At 40.9% G+C, this 22,490-nt stretch overlaps 2 long non-coding RNA genes across 3 annotated transcripts; one reads left to right on the forward strand and one right to left on the reverse strand.

The window, feature by feature from the left end:
* Positions 1 to 287: 287 nt before the first annotated feature.
* On the reverse strand, positions 288 to 7,430 carry LOC135308419 (uncharacterized). Of its 2 annotated transcripts, XR_010368854.1 has the most exons (4): positions 7,111 to 7,430; positions 1,952 to 2,074; positions 982 to 1,149; positions 288 to 332 (listed from the first exon to the last, which is right to left on the reverse strand). It is a non-coding gene; the product is annotated as an uncharacterized LOC135308419 (long non-coding RNA). The 2 variants fall into 2 exon arrangements; XR_010368853.1 differs by lacking the exon at positions 288 to 332 and having other exon boundaries at positions 345 to 1,149.
* On the forward strand, positions 1,981 to 5,372 carry LOC135308420 (uncharacterized). Its single transcript, XR_010368855.1, has 3 exons — positions 1,981 to 2,089; positions 4,259 to 4,340; positions 4,884 to 5,372. It is a non-coding gene; the product is annotated as an uncharacterized LOC135308420 (long non-coding RNA).
* Positions 7,431 to 22,490: the final 15,060 nt, after the last annotated feature.

A 22,490-nucleotide genomic window follows, 5' to 3' on the forward strand; every position in this document is an offset into this window, starting at 1 on the left:
TTGGGATTCCCCCCTTTTTCTTTTATTTTTTTCCCCATTTTTTGGGGTGTTTTCCCCAAATTTTGAGGTATTTCCCCAAAATTTGGGATTTCCCCCCAATTTTTGGTGTTTTTTCCCCATTTTTTGGGGTTTTTTCTCCAAATTTCAGGGTTTTTTTTCCCCAAAATTTGACATTCCCCCCCATTTTTTAATTATTTTCCCAATTTTTTGGGGTGTTTTCCCCAAATTTTGAGTTTTTTCCCAAAATGTGGGTTTTTCACCCCATTTTCGGTACTCACGGGGGGTCCCTTGGGGTCGGGGAAGCCGCCGGGGCCTTGGGGGCCGGGGGTGCCCTGGGGGGGGAGGGGAGGGTGAAAAATCCCCCAGATTCCACCCAAAATCCCAAAATTCCCCAAATCCCACCCAGAAACCCCAAATCCCCAAAAATCCCCTGAAAAATCCCAAAAAATTCCCCAAAAATTCCCAGAATCCCACCCAAAAACCCCAAATTAAAAAATATTCCCACAAAATTCCCTAAAAATTCCCCCAATTTCCCAAAATTCCCCCAAAAATTCCCCAAATCCCAAACCCACCCAAAATCCCAAAATTCCCAAAATCCCACCCAAAAACCCCAAATCCCCAAAAATCCCCTGAAAAATCACCCAAAAAATTCCCCAAACTTTCCCCAAAATTCCCAAAATTCCCCAAATTCTCCCCCCAAATTCCCCAAAAACCCCCAAAATTCTCCCAAATTTCCCCAATTCCCCCCAAAATCCCCCCAAATTCCAAAATTCTTCCCCAAATCCTTTCAACAGACCCAAAAATTCCCAAATTCCCCAAAATCTCCCCCAAAAATTCCCAAATTCTCCCCAGAATTCCCAAAATCTCCCCAAAAATTCCCCAAAAATTCCCAAATTCCCCAAAATCTCCCCCAAAAATCCCCAAATTCTCCCCAAATCCCCCCAAAATTCCCCAAATTCCCCAAATTCCCCCAAATCCCACCTTGGCTCCGGGGTTCCCGGTGGCTCCCCAGTAAATAATCTAATTTGGATAGAAAATCTTCTGGTGCAGCCTTTGATGAATACACATCTGTGAGCGGAAGTGTAATTTCTGGCTTTGCTCATGATGGTTTGTAAATCCAAGCCATAAAACCACAGTGTCTCCATGCACCTTCAGCCAGCCGTAAATGGGAGTGCAGATTTCAGAAGCAGAGCGGTGAAAGTGCAGCACGCAGTTTCCAATTTCAAACATTGATCATGAGGCTACTACCGTTTCATGGAGTCTACTCATAAACACACTTTGTTCTTTGTAGAAATACTTTACTTTTAAGATCGTAGCCATGGGGGGAGTAAAAGGGATCTCAAGAGGTTGAGCAGTGACAAGCCCTATGAGACAACGTGGCCATCACTGGACCTTCCTTCCTAACTGCTAGTTCAGCAGTCAGTCCTTTGGAATTTTGTGTTCTTAGTTCATACCACTGAGCGGGTACTCTACTATTTTTTCATAAAAATCGCAAAGATCATTATTACCAAATTGCTGGTTTTGCTGCCAGCTGGCCTGATGATCCACACCTCTTTTTAAAAACTAATTGCTCATGTCCTGGTGGGTACATACGTGACCGTTCCTTTGGGATGTTAGACAAAGACTGTATTTTAAAGCTGTATAAAACATACAGTGATGATTTTCTTAAATTTTGGTTTTTTGATGGAGAGGATGAGATTTATCTAAAAATACACTATGCCTCTTGCTCACTATGAGATGTTACTGAGTAATCATTTTAATACAAGAGCATAGTATTAGTAATCCATATGAGTTATTACATTTCTCACAGAATTCTGCAGCCATGTTTATGTTCTTGCTTGGCATGCTGACTTTTGTTATAATTATTTCTGGAGTAAATAGCACTGACCTGTTTGCTATGGACGATTTCTGCACAGTGTGCTTGTGAAAGAGTAACATGAATGCAACTTACTTTCTTCCTTCTTCCTTCCTTTCAGCCAATCTGAATGGGAACAGCTGCTGACAAACTGTAGTGCATTTCTCTTCTATGGGATGGAGAGATTCATGTCTCACGTGTTGCTTCATTGGTTGGTTGCTATGAACATGCCAAGTAAGATAAGCAAATTGAGAAATATTTTTAATTGCACCAACTTTTATTCCTAGATGTGTCCTATTGTATCATTACCACAATATTGATGTTGGCAATTAAGGGCTTTTTTTCTAGATCCAGGGTTTTTAGTCAGAGAACCTTTGTATTATGTAGGTTTTATTCTGTTGCACAGCTTTGTTGTAAATCCTCACAAATAAGCTTCTTCACTTCCATGTGTTGGAATTTCTTAGGTTTCAAAAATTAAGTCAATATGTAATGGTTTTCTCAGTAAACCATCTCATTTTCTTTGGAATTTATTATGGGTTGCAAGGTATTTTTTAATGGTAAGAACAACCTCTGCAGTGCCACTTCAAGTGTCAAAATTCCTAAGTCTCTGCTGAGGCAAGCAAGAATTGTCCATCATGGCTAGGTTAATGCTGAAGGATTACTCTGATATTACAGAGCATTTGTAGACTCTGTAAGGTCTCTGTACCCTCTGTAGAGAGTATTTTGTATCTGTTTCTTCACAACTAATTAGTCTCTCTGTTGTGGCATAAGGCTTAGATTCAGGACTGATTTTTAAGATTAACAATCTTCATTTCTCCTACAGTTTTCCTTGCACAACTGGAAGAGTCTTGATGGCAGAGTTGTGCTGAATTTGTCAGGGTAGCTATATTGTGTTGGCATGTGAAAGTGAGGACAGTACACACCAGATTGTGAAGCCCTGTAGAGCAACAGGAAGCTTCTTCATGAAGCTTTGATTTTAAAAGTGATTTAAATATCTATATGTAAATAATACAGGAAATAAGAAAATATGTTTTCTCTGTATTGATGGATCATGTCTCAGGATGGTGTTTCAGATATCCATAGACCAGATATTTACTGGTCTGGCAACTTTTGGAAAGTTGTTAAACCTTACCCTTTTTCCTACTCTTAAAATATGTCAGGATTAATTCTGTCTGAGATTTCTGAAAGTTCTAACCTAGACCAAATATTATGAAGTATTCGGATTGGCCATTTACATGATGAAATAAAATATATAATTGCTAAATCTGAGCATGAGACCAGGCTGACAAAGAGAATGCAGTGGTTTAGCAAATCCTGAAATGCAAGATTATGATTACAAATTAACCTTGCTTTATGTGGGGTGTAATTTGGGAAAGTCTAGTGAGAGATATTATACTTCAGGGAAAATAACCAGTTAATCATTAATAGGTTAAGGTATGACTGCTTAAGGGGCAGAGTTACAGAGCAGATCTCTTGTGATCAAGAGATTGATCACAAATTAAGCAACGTACCCTTGTTAGTGTGAAAAAACCCCCAAGGTGTGTATAGGGGTAGCTGTGCAGGAGTGTTACACGCAAGCTGTGTGAAATAATTTCCCATTCTACACAGTATTCTGAAGGTCTTAGCTGGAGAAAAATAGCAACCACATGGAAAAAGTTACTGCTGGAGACCATTGGGAGTGGTCAAAAGGCTGCACTACAGATTTCGTGCTCAGTTTTATTAATAAACATGTATGCATTGATATGTTTATATGCATTTAAAACATGCTTTCAGAGAAGAGACTGACGTATTGAGAGGAGATATGATAGAAGTTTTAAGTGTGTCAAAGACTTTCCAGGCAGAGAAGTAATTTCCTTCTCATCTGCTTGGGATAGGAGAATAAGTAACAGATTTAAGCTACAACAAATGAAACAGAAGGCAAAACCTTTCAATTCTGAGAGGATTCTGAGTTGTTTCACTGGAGACTTTTAAGGAGAATAAAGCATATTAGGGATGTAACTTGGTTGTAAGTTCTGAAGAGGAGCTGTAGTGCAAAAAAATTTCTATGCCTGTATACCATAAACTCTTCCAAGAGTTCATAACTACACAGTTGTGTCACACAGGTCATTGACTGCAGTAGGATGGTATGTGGACTTCCTTGCCAATTATGCTAATGTGGCATAGGGAAAAAAACCCTGCAAAACACTATGGAAAAATGTAGCAAAATTACATGAAATAATGTAGCATTACTATTAGTGTACTTTTACATAATACTTGACAATTGCAGCTTAAATATGTGGATTTTATACTAGTGGTTCAGACTGTGTTCAAGAAAGTAATTAATTTACAAAAGGCCTGATTTACTTAAATTATTATGGTGGGTGTTATTATCAGTGCAAACACCATTGCTATATTTTTTTCTAGAATGCCGTTTGGTGTTTCTTCTTGATCTGGTAAGATCACAGCAAAGTTACCAAAGAATTGCAAACTCTGATTCCCACAAAAGGTAGGTAAAGTCAATTTCAGTAAAGTCCGTAATAAAGTAGATTATTTCAAATGAAAGTTAAAATTTTGAGTTGTGAATATTATCCTTTACTTCTGCAAGAAACAGAGCCTCTTTATAAAGAAGGACTATAAAGGACTATTATAAAGGACTAAATAGGATGAAAGCTCTGTTAGAAGGCAATGATAAGAAAATATGACACAGAAACCTTGCTACATTATGTATACCTCACAAGTCTGAGAACAAGATTCTCAAAATGTTCTAATTGAATATATAAAATTTTCCTTTGACAGATAAACCTCTGAGGGTTCATACATGGAAAAATTTAACAATCAGATTTTTATTTTAAAAATTATTATAACATGTAAAATAAACGGTTCCGAATTTTTAATATTAACTGCAGGGGTTTTTAATCTTGAAAAGCATTTCAGTATTTTCATTGCTTTTAAGTTGGCAGGTGGTAGAGTTTACATTCTTTTATTGCATGTCCATTATAAATTCTTGACAGGTGCCACAGTGTCCTAATTTTATTTATTAATTATGTAGACCATGCTGATTTTTCAGAAAACCTGATTATACTCTTGAGGGACGAGACACCTTGCAGAGGGATGTAGATAGATGGGAGCATTGGGCAGTTGACAGTGACATTAAATTTAGCAAGAGCAAATGACAGACTCTTCACTGGTGACAAAGTAATGCTGGACACAAGTGTAAATCTGGAGAGGGACAGCCGGAGAGCAGCCCTGCAGAAAGGCACTTGAGGCTGAGCCAGCACCGTGCCTGGGCAGCAACTGAGCAAAGCACATCCTATGGACATAAGTATCTCTTGACTTTTCTAATTATTCATTCCATAAAAAAGAAATAGAAAAAAACCTAAAAAATACTTTTTAATTAGTGCAACAATGCATAAGGTAAATCTAGTTGTCTGTGAAATAGGTTATACACATATCTACATATGGAAATATGCAGATATGTGAGTGTATAAACAAACTCATGGTATTTTTATATCCTTTTTGATCCCAGCCATTTCCTAAAGTAAACTGAAACACAATTCCTTAAACTAGTTTTTCAAACTCAAAAGTTTTGAAGTCTCAGTTCAACAGTTTAGTGAATTTATCAATAAGAGTTACATGTCTAAGTCCAAAAGCTGAAAATTGAGAATAACATTAATTTTAAAAATGGGTCACATAAACTCCATAGACAATCAGATAGCATCTCCCCAAAAGATTGCAGAAAACTTTCATTATCATCTTTTGATAAAGTTACTATAAAAAGCAGGTCTGAATAAAACCAAACTGCAACCTTCTATTTGCTGCAGTTTCAACCTTAAGAGTATCACTCCCCTTTTATAACTAAAATAATTTTGCTGAAGATGCTTACTGAAATATTCAGCAGTAAAAACTCAAATCACCCATTGCATGTGATTTGCTTTTAAGCCTTCGAATCAACACCACACTTATGACAAAGAACAAGGCTTCATTTCCTGCAATATTTTATGTCTAAACATGTCTTTTCACACCTGATTCTCAATTTTTTTACTGTCTTATAAAAGATATTCTGCAGTGTTTTGTAAATGTTAGGGTCTTACTACTCCTTTCAGATTTCCAAAGATGTCCAGATCTACAATAATATGACAATAGAGTAAATCCCATGGTAAAATTGCATAATTAAAAAATGTTGAGAGATTACCTGAATTCATTGTATTAAATTCAAAGTGACATACGAATGTTGGAAAGCACTTGATGATCGGCATAAAAGAAAATGCACTCTTGTGGGAACTCAGTACATCACTCTGGATGTCCAGAGCTACCGAGACAACCCTTGGGGGGCTCGGAGGCCCTGGAATGTTGCCAAAAGTACCTGGTGGCTTGACTTTGATCCTTTTAAAGAAATGACACCTGAAGGTGAGGAGATGAGAGAATTTCAGGTCTGAATGGTGAGGGGATGTTATTCACTTGCTGGAACTTAAGTTAGAATGCACTGTACAGGGGGGTTTTATGTGTTGTACAGGGGGGTCTGGAATTCTGTGCATGGATCAGGAGTCCCAAGATGGAGGAATTTGGGCGTGCCCTGTCCTTCTTCTTTCTTCTCCTTGGCATCCATGTTCAGGATGATGTTGGCACGTGTGGATTGGTTCATAGAAAGAGTACACTTGCCAACAAGGGCAGAAAGTATTGGGAAGTAAAGGTAAATATCTAATACGTAGTTTTCACTATAAAAGAGATAACCGCCTCGTGGGCGGGAGAGAGTGCCTTTGGCTGTCTTGCTGATCAGACCTCGGCTGGACAGACAGAAAATCTTTGTAGATAAGAAATAATAAACTCGACTGAAGACCTAAAAGCAAGAGTCCAGACTCCTTCTTCGAGAGCGCGGCCTACCCAGAACCACTTTTTCCCGTGCTGGGGCAGAGACAAGCGACAGCCGACCCCAGCAGAGGGTGCCCAGCAGAGGAGCTGCAGTGCTGGAGCACAGCACGGAGGGGAAAGCCCCAGAGCCTTGGGCTGAGGAATGCACTGGCAGAGGGACAGCAAAGGTGCAGGGCCTCATGGCATCCCTGCCTGCTGCCGGCCCAGCCGCGGCTCACTGGCCTCACCCTGGAGCAGGAGTTGGGGCCCCTCTGCTCACTCCCTCCTTGGCAGAGATTGTGCTGGGGCTGGCATTCAGCCCTGAGCAGCCTCAGCCTGAGGCATCACAGCCAGCCCTGGGCTGCTGTGAGCCAGGGAAACAGGCTGGGCTCCCAGCCCTGCCCAGCCCAGCAGGGCCTCTCACTCACCCGTCTGCAGGGGCTGCACCATTGTCACCTCGTAGGGCTCCACTGGGGAGCTGCTTTCCTGGGGACCCCCGTCCTCCTCCCAGGCCACCCTGGGCTGGCTCGGGGCTCTCCTCTCCATGATTTGGTAGAAAAGAAAAGTCTGGTAGCGGAGAAAGGGGAAATAAGAATCGTTTGGGAAAATCCTCAGCACCACGGGGCTGCTGAAGAAGCAGGGAAACTCTCGAGCTTGTGTGTAGAGGCTCCTGGCCAGCTCTGTATTCCCAAACTATCCTCTTCTCTCCCTGTCCAGCTGGACACTGACCACAGGGGCAGCAGTGGGGTGTCACAAAGGGCTCCCCTGTGACACAGCACCTGCCCCCAGAAATGGATCCAGGTAACCATTGACATGGAACCTGCCCCCAGCAACGGGCCAGGGACCCGGGCAGGGAGGCTCTGAGTGTCCCTGGGGGCATGGGCACAGCTCAGTCCTGGGCACACAAAGTGCTCCCAATGGACTTCCAGGCCCCCTTTGCCCTCCTGTCCCCTCCGCACATCCCTGGTGCCCTCCAGCATGCCCCAGAGCCCTGTGTGCAGACACCCCCGCATGCCCCCAGGATGTCCCTGCGTGAAAAACAAGGTTCACTCTCCTGTAAATAATTCAAAGTTTAATAAAGGACAAGAGGAGACAAAGACAAGAAAGCAAAGATTTACAGCTGGGTGCATCTTGGCACTTAGCCAAGAGCACACCTGCTATTTTGGAAAAACCCTTTAGATACCAAGCAAGATGGAGGTTTTAGGGCAGAGACAGGTTGTTCTTCTTTACCTTCTTCCTTCTTCTCCATGCGTTTGGGTGGTCTTTTATAATTAGACAGAACAGTCCACACTGTGGGCTTTGAGGGATTAGTTATTGGGTTAAAAGGGAAAATAATTTAGGTGTCATTTCTTAATTGGATAGTTTAGCCTTAAAAGACCTTGTAACAAGAGATAGTTAGCCATTTTGTGCCTTGCTAATGAAAGACTGCAGAACTCATGGCTGTGAGGCTGTCACATTGATAAGAAATAATAAACACCTGAGTCTGAACGCGAACTATCGTCTCAAGTACCTTCATTTCTGACCTTGACATAGGTAGAAAAAGGGAGCTGAAAACTGGCAGCAAGCCATTGCAGGTGTATTTGATCTTCTCGGTGGCAAGCACAGCAGCCAACCCGGTCTTGCCCTCTTTTTCCCTTGTCACTTCCTTTTTACTAATTTCCAGGCAAATAATTTTTGACATTCCTTAACTCTTTCCCACTGTTCCTCAGGTATCTCCCATTCAACATGCACTAATAATTCCCATCTACAAAGCAATGTTATTATTTCAGTTGTTTTGAGTTCTGTCTGGATAGGGGCTAGACTTGGTGCTTGACATTTCATGCAATGAGAGTCCGGTTTTTTTGAACTACAATACGAATGTTTTCCACAATTTAAACATTTACATATAACCTAGATAGCATATCTGGTATTGGGATGAATCAGACAGGGTATACGATATGCCTCTGATAGAAGTTGTAATTCTTTTTCTTCCTATAAGTCACAGGCTAAGGCCAGAATATGAGAACTCTCTGTCTGAACCAGTCCTGATGCTCCTGTTTGAAGAGGAAGGATTCCTCCCCAGGGAGGTGTCACGAAACCTGTCCAGCAGCCGGTGCTGCTGCGGCCGTGGGGCAGAGCGGGTGCGGAAGGCGGGTCCGGGGCGGGAGCGGAGGAGGAGCAGGAGGAAGAGCAGGGAGAGGGGAAGGGGAGGAGCAGGAAGGCGAGGAGCACGAAGAGGAGCGGTCCGAGGAGGAGCAGCAGTGGCAGGAGCATTGCGGGGCTCCACGGCGAGCCCGCTGAGCCCGCAGTGAAATAAATGGGCAGGAGATCTTTCTCCTTTTTAATGCCTTTATTAAGAAGAATCAGCTCAGGTGGGGAGAAATCGACGGGTTGCGCTCTCGCCGTCGCTGCTCCCAGGCGTGGCACGAAGGAGGAGGATGATGCAGTTTTGTCCGCTGGTCTGCAGACAGAACTGGGGACTCTGTCCTCACGGGAGAGTCGTTGAGTCCTTGGTTTGTTGGTTTAGAAACCCGGGGGGTCTCTTTAATCAGTTTCTTTTCAGGTTAGGGTGAGAAATAAAAAGATTCAAGCAGGTACGGGACAATGCTCCCATCCTTAGACGTCACTTTAAGTCACTTGTTGGCTCATGATTTTAGGGGTTTTTCTTATAAAAACTGTAAAACTGTAAAAACCCAGGGTGCAATGCATTTGTCATTTGCATGTTGTCTCTGGTGTCACTGCCTATTCTTCTTTACCCTGGAGGGTTTCCCTTGGTATCTCCTTGGCATACGGCCAGCATCAGGGAAACAATCAGTTAATCACCCGCCATTAACTGGTGATTAAGGGCTTTTCTTCCGCAGGGAACCTAAAGGAGTCTGACCCGGTCTGGCTTGGTTTTTTTTAACTCTGAAACTTAAAAAAAATACAACTTTCTATTCATAACACGCAGCTCGGCTGGCCCCGGCAGCATTGCATTGCCCTGCGTGCCGCGGGTGAGCGCGGAGGGGAAGCTCGCCCCGAGCCGATCGCGGCAGCTCCGGGAGGGATTTTTGGGGGGCGAAAGAAGGGAGGTTGGAGGGGTTGGGGTCTCGCGGAATCCGGAGTCGCGTCCCAAATATATTTCGGTTTTGCTGGGAGAGGTATTTTTTCTTCCTATGACGAGGGGACATTTTTGGATGTGGCCGGAGTGCAGAGCTGAGCTGTGAATGGCCCTGAGTGCCTGGGGTGGGGGGATGCTGGAGAAGGGGACCCTGGGACACCTGGGAGCCGCGCTCGAATTGGTATAAAATTTCAATAGTCAATCCGGATTTTATTTTTTATGACTTTTATTTTAAAGCAAGCAAGCAAGCAGCGCTGGGTGGTCGGGGAGTCACCACTCCACTCACGGCACACACCACTTACAAGTTCGGTAAAGTATATATAGTGTTTTTAAGCCTACAAAGCATTTTCCAATGTTTGGTTAGTCCAAATCAGCAAATATCAATAAGCTGGAATACGCAATTTCATAATCTTTCCAGGTGGTCCTTGGCTTCCTGTCCTTCCTGTGGTCATCTGGAGGGAGGCCTTACACTGGTGTCTGCTACCTGATTTTATCAAGTTGTTATAGGTAAAAAATTGATCCAGCCAATTTAATAAAAATAAAAACAGAATTTATTCACAACCAATATACAGTCCTGACAGCCAACAATCAAGGAACAGCACCGACCCTGGGATCTGAGCTGGGCGAACACGGAGTCCGAGCTCGCCAGCAGTGAATCCCCAATGTTCACAAAGAGAGCCTGGTAGAGCCGGCTTAAATACAGTTTTTCTAGCCCGAGGCAGAGTCTCTTGTCTTCCATTCAGGACTCTCATCTTTTTTCAGGTTTTCTCATATTCATGTGGTTTTATTTCTCCATGCAAAAGTCTAACAAAGCTCGTCCAGGAATCCATGTACTTTTGCTGCCGAGTTCCTGGAATATGTATTTCAGATGTAAGTTTCTGATGGCTCAGGTTATGTAGGTCAGACATCTTCATGGGCCATCATGGCTGGGTGGCTCCTGGTTCATTCTAGAGGGAACACCCATCTCCTGTCTCAGCCAGTCTTTGTCATGTGTTAATTTGGATTCCTTTCCTCTGCTGCCAGCTGTGGTTTCCTCACTCCCTGTAGCAATCCCTTGTCTCTGGCTAGTGTGCCCTTCATGACTTGTTTGATTAGAAATCCTACTATATCCTATATAACACTCATACCACATCTGACAGAATACTCATAATGTACGAATTATCAATATACACATACACATATAGTCTCAATCAGCACGAATTGCCAAAATACACCTAACAATCCCTCCCCTTCTTCATAAACACATTAAGTTGTGCTGTTTTTCTAAAAATGTTCATGCGTACATCTTCTAGCCTTTTAAAAATTTTCCCTTAGAACCTTTAGCTACTTGGTGCTTATGTGAGTTTACTGTTAGGATGGAAATACATGGAGTATACTCTTCTACTTCATTATATTCTTTTCCTTCCCTGCTGATGCAAATTGTTGTAATCACCCTTTTGTTTTTGAAATCTTTGCATTATCGCATTTGAGAAGCTGCTCTGGAGCTAAACTCTCACTTTTCTAGGGCTATTTTTCTGCTGATATGAGCCTTCCACAAATCCAGCAGTTGGATTGTTCCACCCTCTTCTTCTTTATTTCTGAGTCCTGTCGTCTTAACTCTTGAGCTACCTGCTTTATTTTGCTCTCTGGATCCACCCCATCTTTATTCTTCAAAAAACAAAAAGTCCTATCATATTGCAGACAAGCCCTGTCATCATGATCTTCAAGAAGGTCAAGAATAACTGGCTCATTCTTGAGGGATAGCCTCTTTTCATATTTCAAATTCTTTCTTACCCAGTATGTTTTCTTCTTATCACACACCTTTTCAGGCGATTATGATCATAACATAGTTTGTTAACTTGGAAATAAGCTACAAACTCCATTATTCCCCCAGTCTACATGGTGTGATTACACGTATCACAAATAGGGATGGATATCTGTTCAATATTCCTCTTATAAATTTTATGCATGGGTGTTTCTGACTTTTTGCTTTTTGCATATAACATATTATTTTTCCATTCTAGTCACATATACTGAGTACTATTTAAGGTACTGTACCCACTTTTCTTACCCTTGCTGCTGCAGTCTGCTGGGGCTGGGTATGCTGAAGTCTCTGTCTCTGCTTGTCCTCTCAGGACAATCTGCAAACATTGCCTGCACTCATTACCAGGACTCTGCCTCTCCATGCTGGGCAAATTTTCCAGGTGTGAACCAGCTGTGCTGCACATGGTTAGACTCAGGCCCATCAGGATCCCCATATTTGTATTCTTCTGCTTCTGCTTACGCCCACTGGGTTGCAGCCAGCAGCAAGGTCAGACCATCTTCTCAGCAGCAAGAATATTCTTTTGGGGTCCCATACCCGGACCAAGCCACATACTTCTTTTTAAAGATGCCCCATCTTGATAGTTGAACTGCATCAGTTCTGCAGGGTACTGTGTTCAATCTCTGGTACTCGATTGTTAGAATTTGAGCTTGCGAATTTACTTTTTCCCTCTGTCCTGTTCTGAAACAAGTGATGCCACTCCAGGGAATCCAATTCTATTATGCCTAATTCAGTAGTGATTTCTAAGATACAGCTAGTCAGATACTGTTCTTCCTCTGTATCCCTTGTACATAAACCTCTTGGTCTATATCCAAGTGTGTGTAACCTAGACTTAGTGACAGCATTCACATTTAAAATAGATGCATGTGCAACCAGTCACTGTGCAACTTACCTGATCTTTTTCAGTCATTTACTTGGCTTTTCTCTTTTACTTTTAATTTGGTGCTTACTAAATATCCAACAGTTTTTGTCGTACTTTAACCTATTTTAATTTTACTTTCAATGTTTCTTATAACTTCAATCTAGTTTGTATCTTATATACCCAGTCTTTCCAGATTTTTCACTAATCACATTACTTGTTTTATTATATTCTTTACAGTATCTTCTAACTATTCAATATACTTAAAACAACTTCATGAATAATACTCATAGTTCCAAAGAAAAGATTTTACTTCTCGTAGCAATCTGTTTTTACAACTTACAACCTTAGGTATTAACATGCATAAACACAGACTCATTTACTTATAAAACAATAGGTGTTTTCCACACTTTAAAATTACTAGATGGACATTAATTATGATGGGATTCTTTTGATTTTTTGTGTAACCTTGTGGCAAATAATTTATCAAAGAATATTTTAAAAATTGAAAACAGGAAAAGAATGGGAAGATTTAATCTCACTTGTGCAAGAGAAGTTAGTTTAAGAGCAGTTTAGTTGCTTAGCTTACAGTTTGGCAATTTACTAGGCCTACAATGTCTATTGAACTTGTAAATTTAGTCGTTTAGGAGATAAAGGCCTGGATGTCTCTTTTGTGATTCAAACAAAGGGCTCAGCTCTGCCTTTGGGAGTCTTTAATAGGGAGCTTTTCTAGCTCCCAGAAGAAGTTCTAAGTTTTACAACATTTAATAAAAACATAGTAACTTGATGCAACTATAACTTTTCTCAGAGGATGACAGTATTGTTTCAGATCACACTACAGTTCTTAAACTTATAATTGCTTCATCTTAAAAACGCATCTAAACTTTTAAAACTTCCACCCAATGTAACTTTTCTTAATTTCACACATTGAATGTGATGTTTTAAATCTTTCTCTTCTCTTTAAGCACAAATATATATATATATATATATATATATATATATATTTTAACCAATATACTACTAGTTTACTTTAAAGCACTGTAATCATAATAAATACAGCACAAATTTAACACTTACAGACAGAGACTGGTTAAACACATATTTTATGCACATATCAATTATAAGCTCCAAGACTCGTTTGGACTTCAAACATACAAATCTGGCTGATTTACTTTAGAGCTGCTAGTTCTGTTAAACTTTTGTCCAAACTTTTAAAGCTGCATATAATTCACAGACTTGAGCAGACACTTAAGGATCTTGATCTTTACAATATTCTAAACGTCTTCTTAGCCTAGCCTTTTTGTGGTAACACAATAATTTACTTTCAACACTTCTGAAAACTTCTAAAACTTCTAAATTTTTTTTAAAAACTTCTCAAGACTTTCAAAACTCCAAGCAAATTTCCAAAAATTTTTTAATCTGCAAAAGTGCATCAATCTTTCTCAACTAGTCTCTCTTAAAAACTTTTTTTCAAAGTTGTACACCATCTCTATAGGTATGCACATAATTAAGGAGATACACTTCAATACTACTTTCTTCTAGGAAAGAAATTTTGCTATTTTTCTCTAATAACACCTCTAGATCTTTTCTTAACACATTGAAACTTAGTTTGGAAATTGATAAGGTATTTATTCTTTTATATTTTGGTGTCTCTCTTAATTGCAACACTTTTAATAATAGGAACTTCAAATTCTTTTCCTTTTTCTATTTCTGTAGGGACTTTTCATGTTTCACATCTTCCTGGTATTTCTATAATACATGTTTTCTTTGCACTAAGATCAAAAACTTTGCTAATGTGAGCCTCTTGAGATATGAGCTGTGTCTACTGGCACTTCTTCCTTCTCTCTTTTTCTTGAATTCAACTTATTAGGAGGAGCAGATGGTCTTACAGCCTCCTCCACAGGCTGGGCAAGGGAGGTAAATTGTCACAGGACTCCCAAGTCTTATTTTTGATTTTCAGCTTTAACCCTTGATTCTGACTCATCTTGTCCATTTTAACCTATTAGTAGTAAGTTTCTCATAAAGGAATTTTACCTTCTCACTATACCCTTCAATCCAGTGCCTGCAATACCTTAGAAGTTTCAGCAGCTGTCTGATCTCTCTTTTTGTCTGTGGGAGGGTAAAGCAACAATTCTTGCTACTCTTTCAGGGTCTAATTTATTTTTCCTTTTTATTAACCAATGTCCCAGATATTTAACTTCAGGTTCAGTAAACTGTAACTTAGATTTTGAAATTTTTAGGCCCTTATCTTTTAAGAAGTTTAATGATGTTATGGTACTTGCTTTTACATCTTTCTCTTTAGGATTAGCCACTAAGAGGTTATCTACATATTGTAATAATTTTGTCCCTTCTATTTGCACAAATTGATTTAATAATTGTTCAAGAGCCTGACCAAACAGATTTGGTGAATCTACAAACTCTTGAGGCAAAGATGCCTACTTGAATTGCTGCTTTTTATTTGTCTTTGGGTCGCAGCATTTCTGTAAATTTTGATTGGGAATAATCTTGTACTAGCATAGTCCCATAATCTGGCATAGTCCCCTTCCTCTTTATTTTGCAAATTCTTACCACCCACGTGATGATGTAAAGCTTGGCAAGTCCATCTTTTTGAAGGTGCTAAACACAGGCTAGATTAGATGTTTTCTAATTTCCTCATCTCCCCCTGTTTCTACGCAATAATGTATCATTAGTTCTTTGGATCTTATTTGTCTCTTGGGGCAGTTTGCTTAGTGTTCTAGCATCCACCTCAACGCACTATTTCTCGGAATTTCAGGTAGACTGTTCTCCTGTTCTTTTTCAGGTTTGCTCTGAGTATTTCCCTGAATCTTGCTCTTTTTTTTGCTCCATTTCACAAGCTCTTCCTAAAGTTCCCTTAATGTACGTACCTTTTTCTGAGCTGAAAGGAATTCCTAGAAAAACTTTTTTACTGGTACTGTGTCTAAGTTCTGATCCCCTTTTGAAAAAATATTACCAGTCTACTAGACACACAGCGAACCAGTCTGTGGATTTTCGGCTGGTAATGAGCTCTTGTTCTTATCTTTTCTTTTACCTGGATTTCTTTTTCCCCCATGCTGGAGAACTTACCTTCCCCTTTCTGATCCTGCCCGTAATCGATCCCCCGAGCTCCCCGAGTTTCAGGTTTTTTTGTCTGAAAATGATTTTTTGTCTGCTTCCCCCTCGACCGACCACTTTCCTCTCGGAAGAGTGGAACTATGATCCTGGGGTCCACACTCGCTTCGTGACAGTGCCACGTCTCATGACTTCATGACTTGTTTGATTAGAAATCATACTATATCCTATATAACACTCATACCACATCTGACAGAATACTCAAAATGTACGAATTATCAATATACACATACACATATAGTCTCAATCAGCACAAATTACCAAAATATACGTAACAAAATGCATCAGGCTTTTTATTATACATAAGCATTTAGTTGCTTTGTTGTAATATCTCTTAGCTTTAGCACAAGTTCCTCTATTTTATTCTAAGCATCAGTCCTCTTGCTACTTCCTGTCTTTTACTCTACTATACTTCTTTTATTTTGATGCTTTATTTGGCCATTTGGTCAGAAAGTTTCAGAACCTTTCTTTGTGTCTATTTTGGGCACAGCAGATAGAAACATTTGCTGATTCCATTGCCAATTGACACAAATCACAAAAACATTTTTCATAATCCTCCCCTTTATCTTATTGATTCATGTCTTTGCTTCAAATTGAGCTAATACTGTTTGAGTTTCAGTTTTATTTGGTTCTGCTTTGCCCTTGACTGTCATAAGGGAGAGAGTTTTTTCTCCTGTGGTTGTTATTTTAGGGTTTATGGGCATTGCTGAAATCTGCATTCCCTGGATCACTGAATGCATTAACCTAATAAAGCATGGAATCAAACATGGTATAAACAATAGGCCTAATGCAGAAGAAAGCAACGTGAACCCTAATGTTTTCCACCAGGCACCTTCAAACAAATTATTCCGTGAATTGTCAGTTAATGTGGAATTCCATTATTGCACTGGAACATGTGCAACTTGTTTAATTTTGTCTACCAAATGTGTAACAGCCTCTCCATTATCATCAGTCTCTAGACAGCACTCAGATGTACTAGATTTTCCACAAAACTCCCTTTCTTCAGCTCATAAGTAATCTGGGGCTAGCCTATTCTGATATACTGCTGCTCTGGTCTGGCTTAGTTGTCTAGCTACAAGCTTCAATGCCTCTGATGTTTGATTAAGAGTAATTTCTACACTGGCCTGTAATCTACTAATTTGCTTAAGCATATAAATAGGGGTTCTATAACTCCAGCTGCTGTGCTGAGCCCAGGAGGCAGGATCACAGTAATCTGTGATCCATTGGGAAGTCCATTCTTCATTTTTCCAGGTCTGTTTTCCTCCTATTTCAGTTTGTTTCCTTCTGCACAGAGTTTCCTAAAGAGATTGTCCCAAATATTCACCTTTGCTCTTTGGTAGCAAAAAGAATGCAGGTTGTATAATTGCAATTGTACAGGTACTTCTCCACCTCTTTGATAATTCATCATATGCCCTTTTACCACATATCCAAAATAATCCATTTGAAGCTTTCCAATTTTCAGCCTTCTGCCCCTGATTTTCCCAGTATCCCTTAAGATCTTTTACCTCCGCTAAAGGATTGGCATGTGTTACACTTTTCCAGCAGACAGTTCCACTGGTACAATTGATGGAGCAATAACCTGTTGGTGGTTTTGGGCACCAGGTTGTAAAAGTGGAGTTGGTGGTATATATCAACTTGCAGGAGGTATGTCCTACATACGTAGTATAATTGTTTCCTTTCCTAGAAATACAAATTTGGCCTACTGCTTCATGAGTCAATATTTACCCCTGAGGTTGAATTTCATTAAATCTTTGTGTCGTGTTCCATAATATCAACTGATCAGGTCCAACCCCTTCTCCCCTCCACGGCCATTGCTTGGTCATTTGGGATCCCCACCAACCCAACAGTTAGTCACATTTAATTCCTTAACTACTTTTTGCATCAGATCAATAAACAAATTTTTTTCCTCACATGGGGAGGTCCCAATCCCTGAGTCTTTTCTTAATATTTCATACAGGTCACTTCCTGCTCTTGTTCTTTTTGGTTTGAATTTCCCCTAAATGCTTTGTGATGTTTTTCACTAACTCTTCCTTGAATTTATCTTGTATTCCCCCTTTATCTGAGTATCCCCACGTTCTGCCTTTGGGAAAAGAGAAGAATGGTTCTCCCTGGTGACAAAATTGATAGTTTCCAGGTGCCCATCCTCCCACTCCTGAATCTGTTGCTACCCAGTAACTCTTTTCTCCTGTTGTACAAGTTTCAAGTTGTCCTGGCCCATCACATCCTGCATTAATATGAGTGTGTGCTCGGGCCATGGTCCAGCCATACTTTACATTTTGGTAGCACTTCAAGCAGGGATTGGTTTCCCATTCCCTGGAAGACCCAACAGTACCAGAAGGCCCCAAAGTTTTATTGTCCCTCTTCCTCCTTGGCCTCCCGGGGTGCTCCCAGCAGTGAGGGGTACCATCTTCTCTGCAGCAAGGATATTCTTCAGGGGTTCCGTGTGAGCTTTCCTGCATTCCGTGCCGTTTCTTAAATACTTCCCAGTTCTTTGCTTTGGCTGGCTCGGATCTGCAAAGGACTCGATTACGTTTGCAACGCTCAATCTTTTTAATGTTTGCCTCACTTGATAGTCCGCCTCTTAATCTGTATTTCCACAACATCCACCACTCATAAGAATCTAGTTTTAATGTTCCTTTCTCTAGTCTCTTTTATAAAAAATATATTCAGATAAAATCTGTTCAATGTGTTTACACTCTGGACACAACCCACTTGGAGAATTACCCCTGTGACAATGATAACACCACCTCTCCTTCCAATAGTTGCATTCAGTGCTTACAAAGGGATAGCAATTACAGTCCTTTTCAATACAGGTTATTTTATCTCCCGGCATCTCTTGAGAACATGGCATCCCATATAACATCTTGCATGGGGAGATCCTATGCTCTGAGTTTGGCATTGTTCAAATATTTAACAACGCCAGTGGTAAATACTCGGTAAATATTGGATTAATGCTTAATCCAAGATAGCTTTTTTTTAATCATTAGTTTTGCCTGCTGATGCTTTAGGGTCTGGTTCATTCTTTCAACTCTCCCCAAACTCTGAGGGTGCCAAGGGGTGTAGTATTCCCAAGAGATCCCTAGAGCTTTCATTACTTTTAACACTTTTGAGGTAAGTGGGAACCCTGATCTGAATCAATCTCTCTAAGCATACCAAATCATGGAATTATTTCTTCTAAAATAATCTTTGTAACAAAATGTGCTGTTGTTTGTGTTGCAGAGTAAGTCTCTACCCAATGAGTTAATTGGACTACTATTACTAACAAATACTTATATCTTCCCATTCTCTGTGGTTTGGTAAAATTCACTTGTATCTTTTCAAAAGGCCTATAGGAATTTTTTCTCCCTCCCTTTGAGGTCTGTCTAGATGTCTTCTTGTTAATTTTCTGGCAAATAATGCATCCTTGTGTCTTCTGTTTTGCTATATCAAATATTCTTATACACTCAAAAATCTTTAAAAAGTGGGCACTTAGTGCTCATGTTTCCCAATGAGTTCATGAATGTAACTGGGGAATTATTCTTTTAACATTACTTTTAGATAGCATTTCTCTACCATCTGGTAAAAGCCACTTATGCCCTTCTAGCTTAGCCCTTAGTTCCTCCATCTCTTGTATTTCCTGTGAGATACAGCATTTTTGTTACTTTGTATCATCCTCACTTTTATTCAAATGATTTAAAAACAGAGGTAAGCATACTGCTGCCCTTTGTGCTTCTGCATCAGCCAAATTATTGCCATGAGTCCCATAATCCGTTCCCCTCTGGTGTCCTCTGACATGGACAGCAGCTATCACTGATGGACCCCTCAAAGCTTCTGATACTCTTATGGGAATGACTGGATTACTTATTTCTATCTTAACGGGTCCAATCTTCAGCTTTCCTGTTTCCCCTTTATGGTGCCACACTTTTGGATTAATTTTGTCTTCATCTTCTGACATTAAGGTATAAAACTGTACCTGTAGTTCTCCTTGTTTCACTTCTAAATTTATTCCTAAAGCTGTAATTAAATTTCTTCCTAGCATATTATTGTCTGCTTCTGGTACCAATAACAAATCATTCAAACAAATCTTATTTTCTGATTCAATTTCAACATTTTCAAGTATGGGTACTTTAAATGGTTCCCCTTTTGCTGCCACAACTAGAGCAATTTCTTAAGTAATTTTACCCCCTTTGAGGAGGTGCTGTATAGTTGATCTTTCTGCTCCAGTGTCCACTGAAAAGGTAACTTCTTCCCCTTGGGAACCTATTTTTAGTTCTATCAAGAGCTCTTTTGATGATCTGGCCCTCAAGATGTACAGCCCCTGACACCCCTATTTGTCTTTTTCAGACTTTTTTTTTTCCTCCCATCTTTTTGTTGTTGCTTACAGCTTCGCTTTGTCTTCTCCTTCCTCACTAATAGCAATGATAATCTGCAGGACCATCTCTGGGGTTTCGCATTTGGGGAAGTTTCTTATAATCTCCCCTAGGTCTTTGTCCTTCTGTTCTAGACGCTTTCTTTTCCCCCCTTCTGAGTTTCCCTCACAGCTGCTACAAATATCTTGGCTTTTGCCTTTTGTGTTTCTTCACCTTTCCTCACGTACACCTTTTGGTCTTCCCACAATAGCTCTTGGAGACCCCAGTCCTGCCAATCCTCTCATTTCTCTAGCCTTTTTTTTTTTTTTTAATATGTCTCCCTATAATTTTGCCACAAATGGAGTTTTAAGCAATGCTGCTCCTACTGGTGAATCTGGATCTGCTCCTGAATACATTTGCAGGCTCTTTCTGAGCCTCTCAAGCCAATCTGTAGGTGTTTCATCTTTTTCTTGGTGCACGCAGAAAGCCTTGTTAATATTTTGCCCTCGAGGTACAGCATTCTGTATCCCTTGTATAATGATATCTCCAAGGTCCCTCACATTTTGTCTGTCCTGCTCGTTCTGATTAGGCCATTTTTGATCCCCACGTGGACCCTGCTGGTGTCTCCTTTCCCAGTCTCTCATTCCTGCTTGCCTAATCATTTCCCTTTCCTTACAGTAGTAAACAGTATTCCTAATATAGCTTGAAGCTCATCCCAGGTGTAGGTATTTGGCCCTAAAAATTGGTCTAACCTCTCAGAAACCCCTAAAGGGTATTCCAAGCAGCCTCCCCATTTCCTTTTTAAATTCTCTTACATCCGCATTATGAAGTGGGACTGTTACAGACGCTATTCCCCTATAATTTCTTCCCATAAGTACTTCTCTCAAGGGGAATAGTCTCTTCTTTTGATCTTTCTCCTCCCCGCTAGAATTATTTTCCTAGCGTCGTTCTCTCCTCTTGCTCCGAGTCCTACTAGATGGTGATGATAGGGGTGGAGTCATCGAGCTCCGTGGCCTCTCAGGGGAGGAGAAAGTTTCCTGCCCTTGATAGGGAGGGGGCAAATTGTCTAATGGTTCCCAAGGTTTTTCTTTTTCCTCTGCCTTTCTCCTTTTTTTAGTTTTCAGGGGGTATAATGTTATCACTGCAGAGAAACCCCCCCCCCTGCCGCTCAAAAGTGCCACATAATCACTTTCCTCCTGATCAAAGGGTTCCTTACTATTTACATAAAGATTTAAAGCTTGACACATCCAATCATGAAAGGACCCAGCACTGGCCAATATAAATGATCAGGCCTAATTTCTTCCTTAGTCCACTCTACCATGCAATAATGGACCATCTCTTCTTTACTTTTTCCCTTCCTAGAGGGCATTGCATCCCAATGTGCAGTTGTTAACCCCAGGGGGCTGTCCAGGGGTATCTCTGGTTATTCACTCCCTTTCTCGTTTTTAGAGCCTCTCTGGGGGCCCCATAACCTTGAGCCTCTCTTGGGGCCCTTTGAGCCTCTCTGGGGGCTTGTTGAACCTCCCTGGGGGTTCCTTGAGCCAGAGGTCTTACTGTTCCCCTGAGCCATCGTGAGCAGTGTCTCACAGCACTCGCTTTGTCCCTTCACTGGCCGAGCCCTCGCGGGGTGATGGAAGCACGGATAGAAGGACTCCTCGATGGCTCCGCGATAATATTGCGTCTCACTCACTCACTTTCACTCAGACACTGCCGTGTCCACCCAACCAAATGATACTCACAGCCCGCTGCTCTTGTCTGGATCTTCGTGCACTGGAATTGCAGGTGATTTAAACTGCAGTTCTCAGGGAGCTCAGTTCCTTGCTTGCTTTCTTTACCAGGTTTGTGGTCCCATTAGCTCCTGGGCTATTGGCTTCTATGGATCACAAAAGTGGGGTGTTCCTGCAGTAGCCTCAGTCCGAGAGATCCCAGGGCATCAGGTCGGCGTCACCAAATTGATATAAAATCTTAATAGTCAATCCGGATTTTATTTCTATATCTTTTATTTTAAAGAAAGCAAACCAGCAGCTCCCACCTGATCACATTTTCCAATGAGCTCAGTTAGTCCAAATCAGCAAATATCAATAAGCTGGGATCCGCAGTTTCATAATCTTTCCAGGTGGTCATTGATTCCTATCCTTCTTGTGGTCATCTGGAGGGAGGCCTTACACTGGTGTCTGCTACATGATTTGGTCAAGTGCATCAAGCTTTTTTTATACATAAGCATTTAGTTGCTTTGTTGCAGTATCTCTTAGCTTTACAACAACTACCTATATTCTATTCCAAGCATCAGTCATCTTGCAACCTCATTTCTTTACTATACTTCTTTTATTTCAATGCTTTATTTGGCTATTTGGTCAAAAAGTTCCAAAACCTTTCTTAGTGTCTATTTTCGACTCAGCAGATAGAAACATTTGCTGATTCCATTGCCAATTGACACGAATCACAAAAACATTTGTCACAGAATCAGGGGAGGATGAGCCGTGGGACCCCCAAAAGCTCCTCAGCATGGCTGAGCAGGACCCGGGAGTGGGGGATGCCCAGGACCCACAGGCCCCCCAGCAGCTCTGAGAAGAGGGACCCCTATAACCCCAAAGGACCCTGGAAACAGGGAA

Source organism: Passer domesticus, chromosome 10, assembly GCF_036417665.1.
Source record: "Passer domesticus isolate bPasDom1 chromosome 10, bPasDom1.hap1, whole genome shotgun sequence".
Taxonomy (NCBI): domain Eukaryota; kingdom Metazoa; phylum Chordata; class Aves; order Passeriformes; family Passeridae; genus Passer; species Passer domesticus.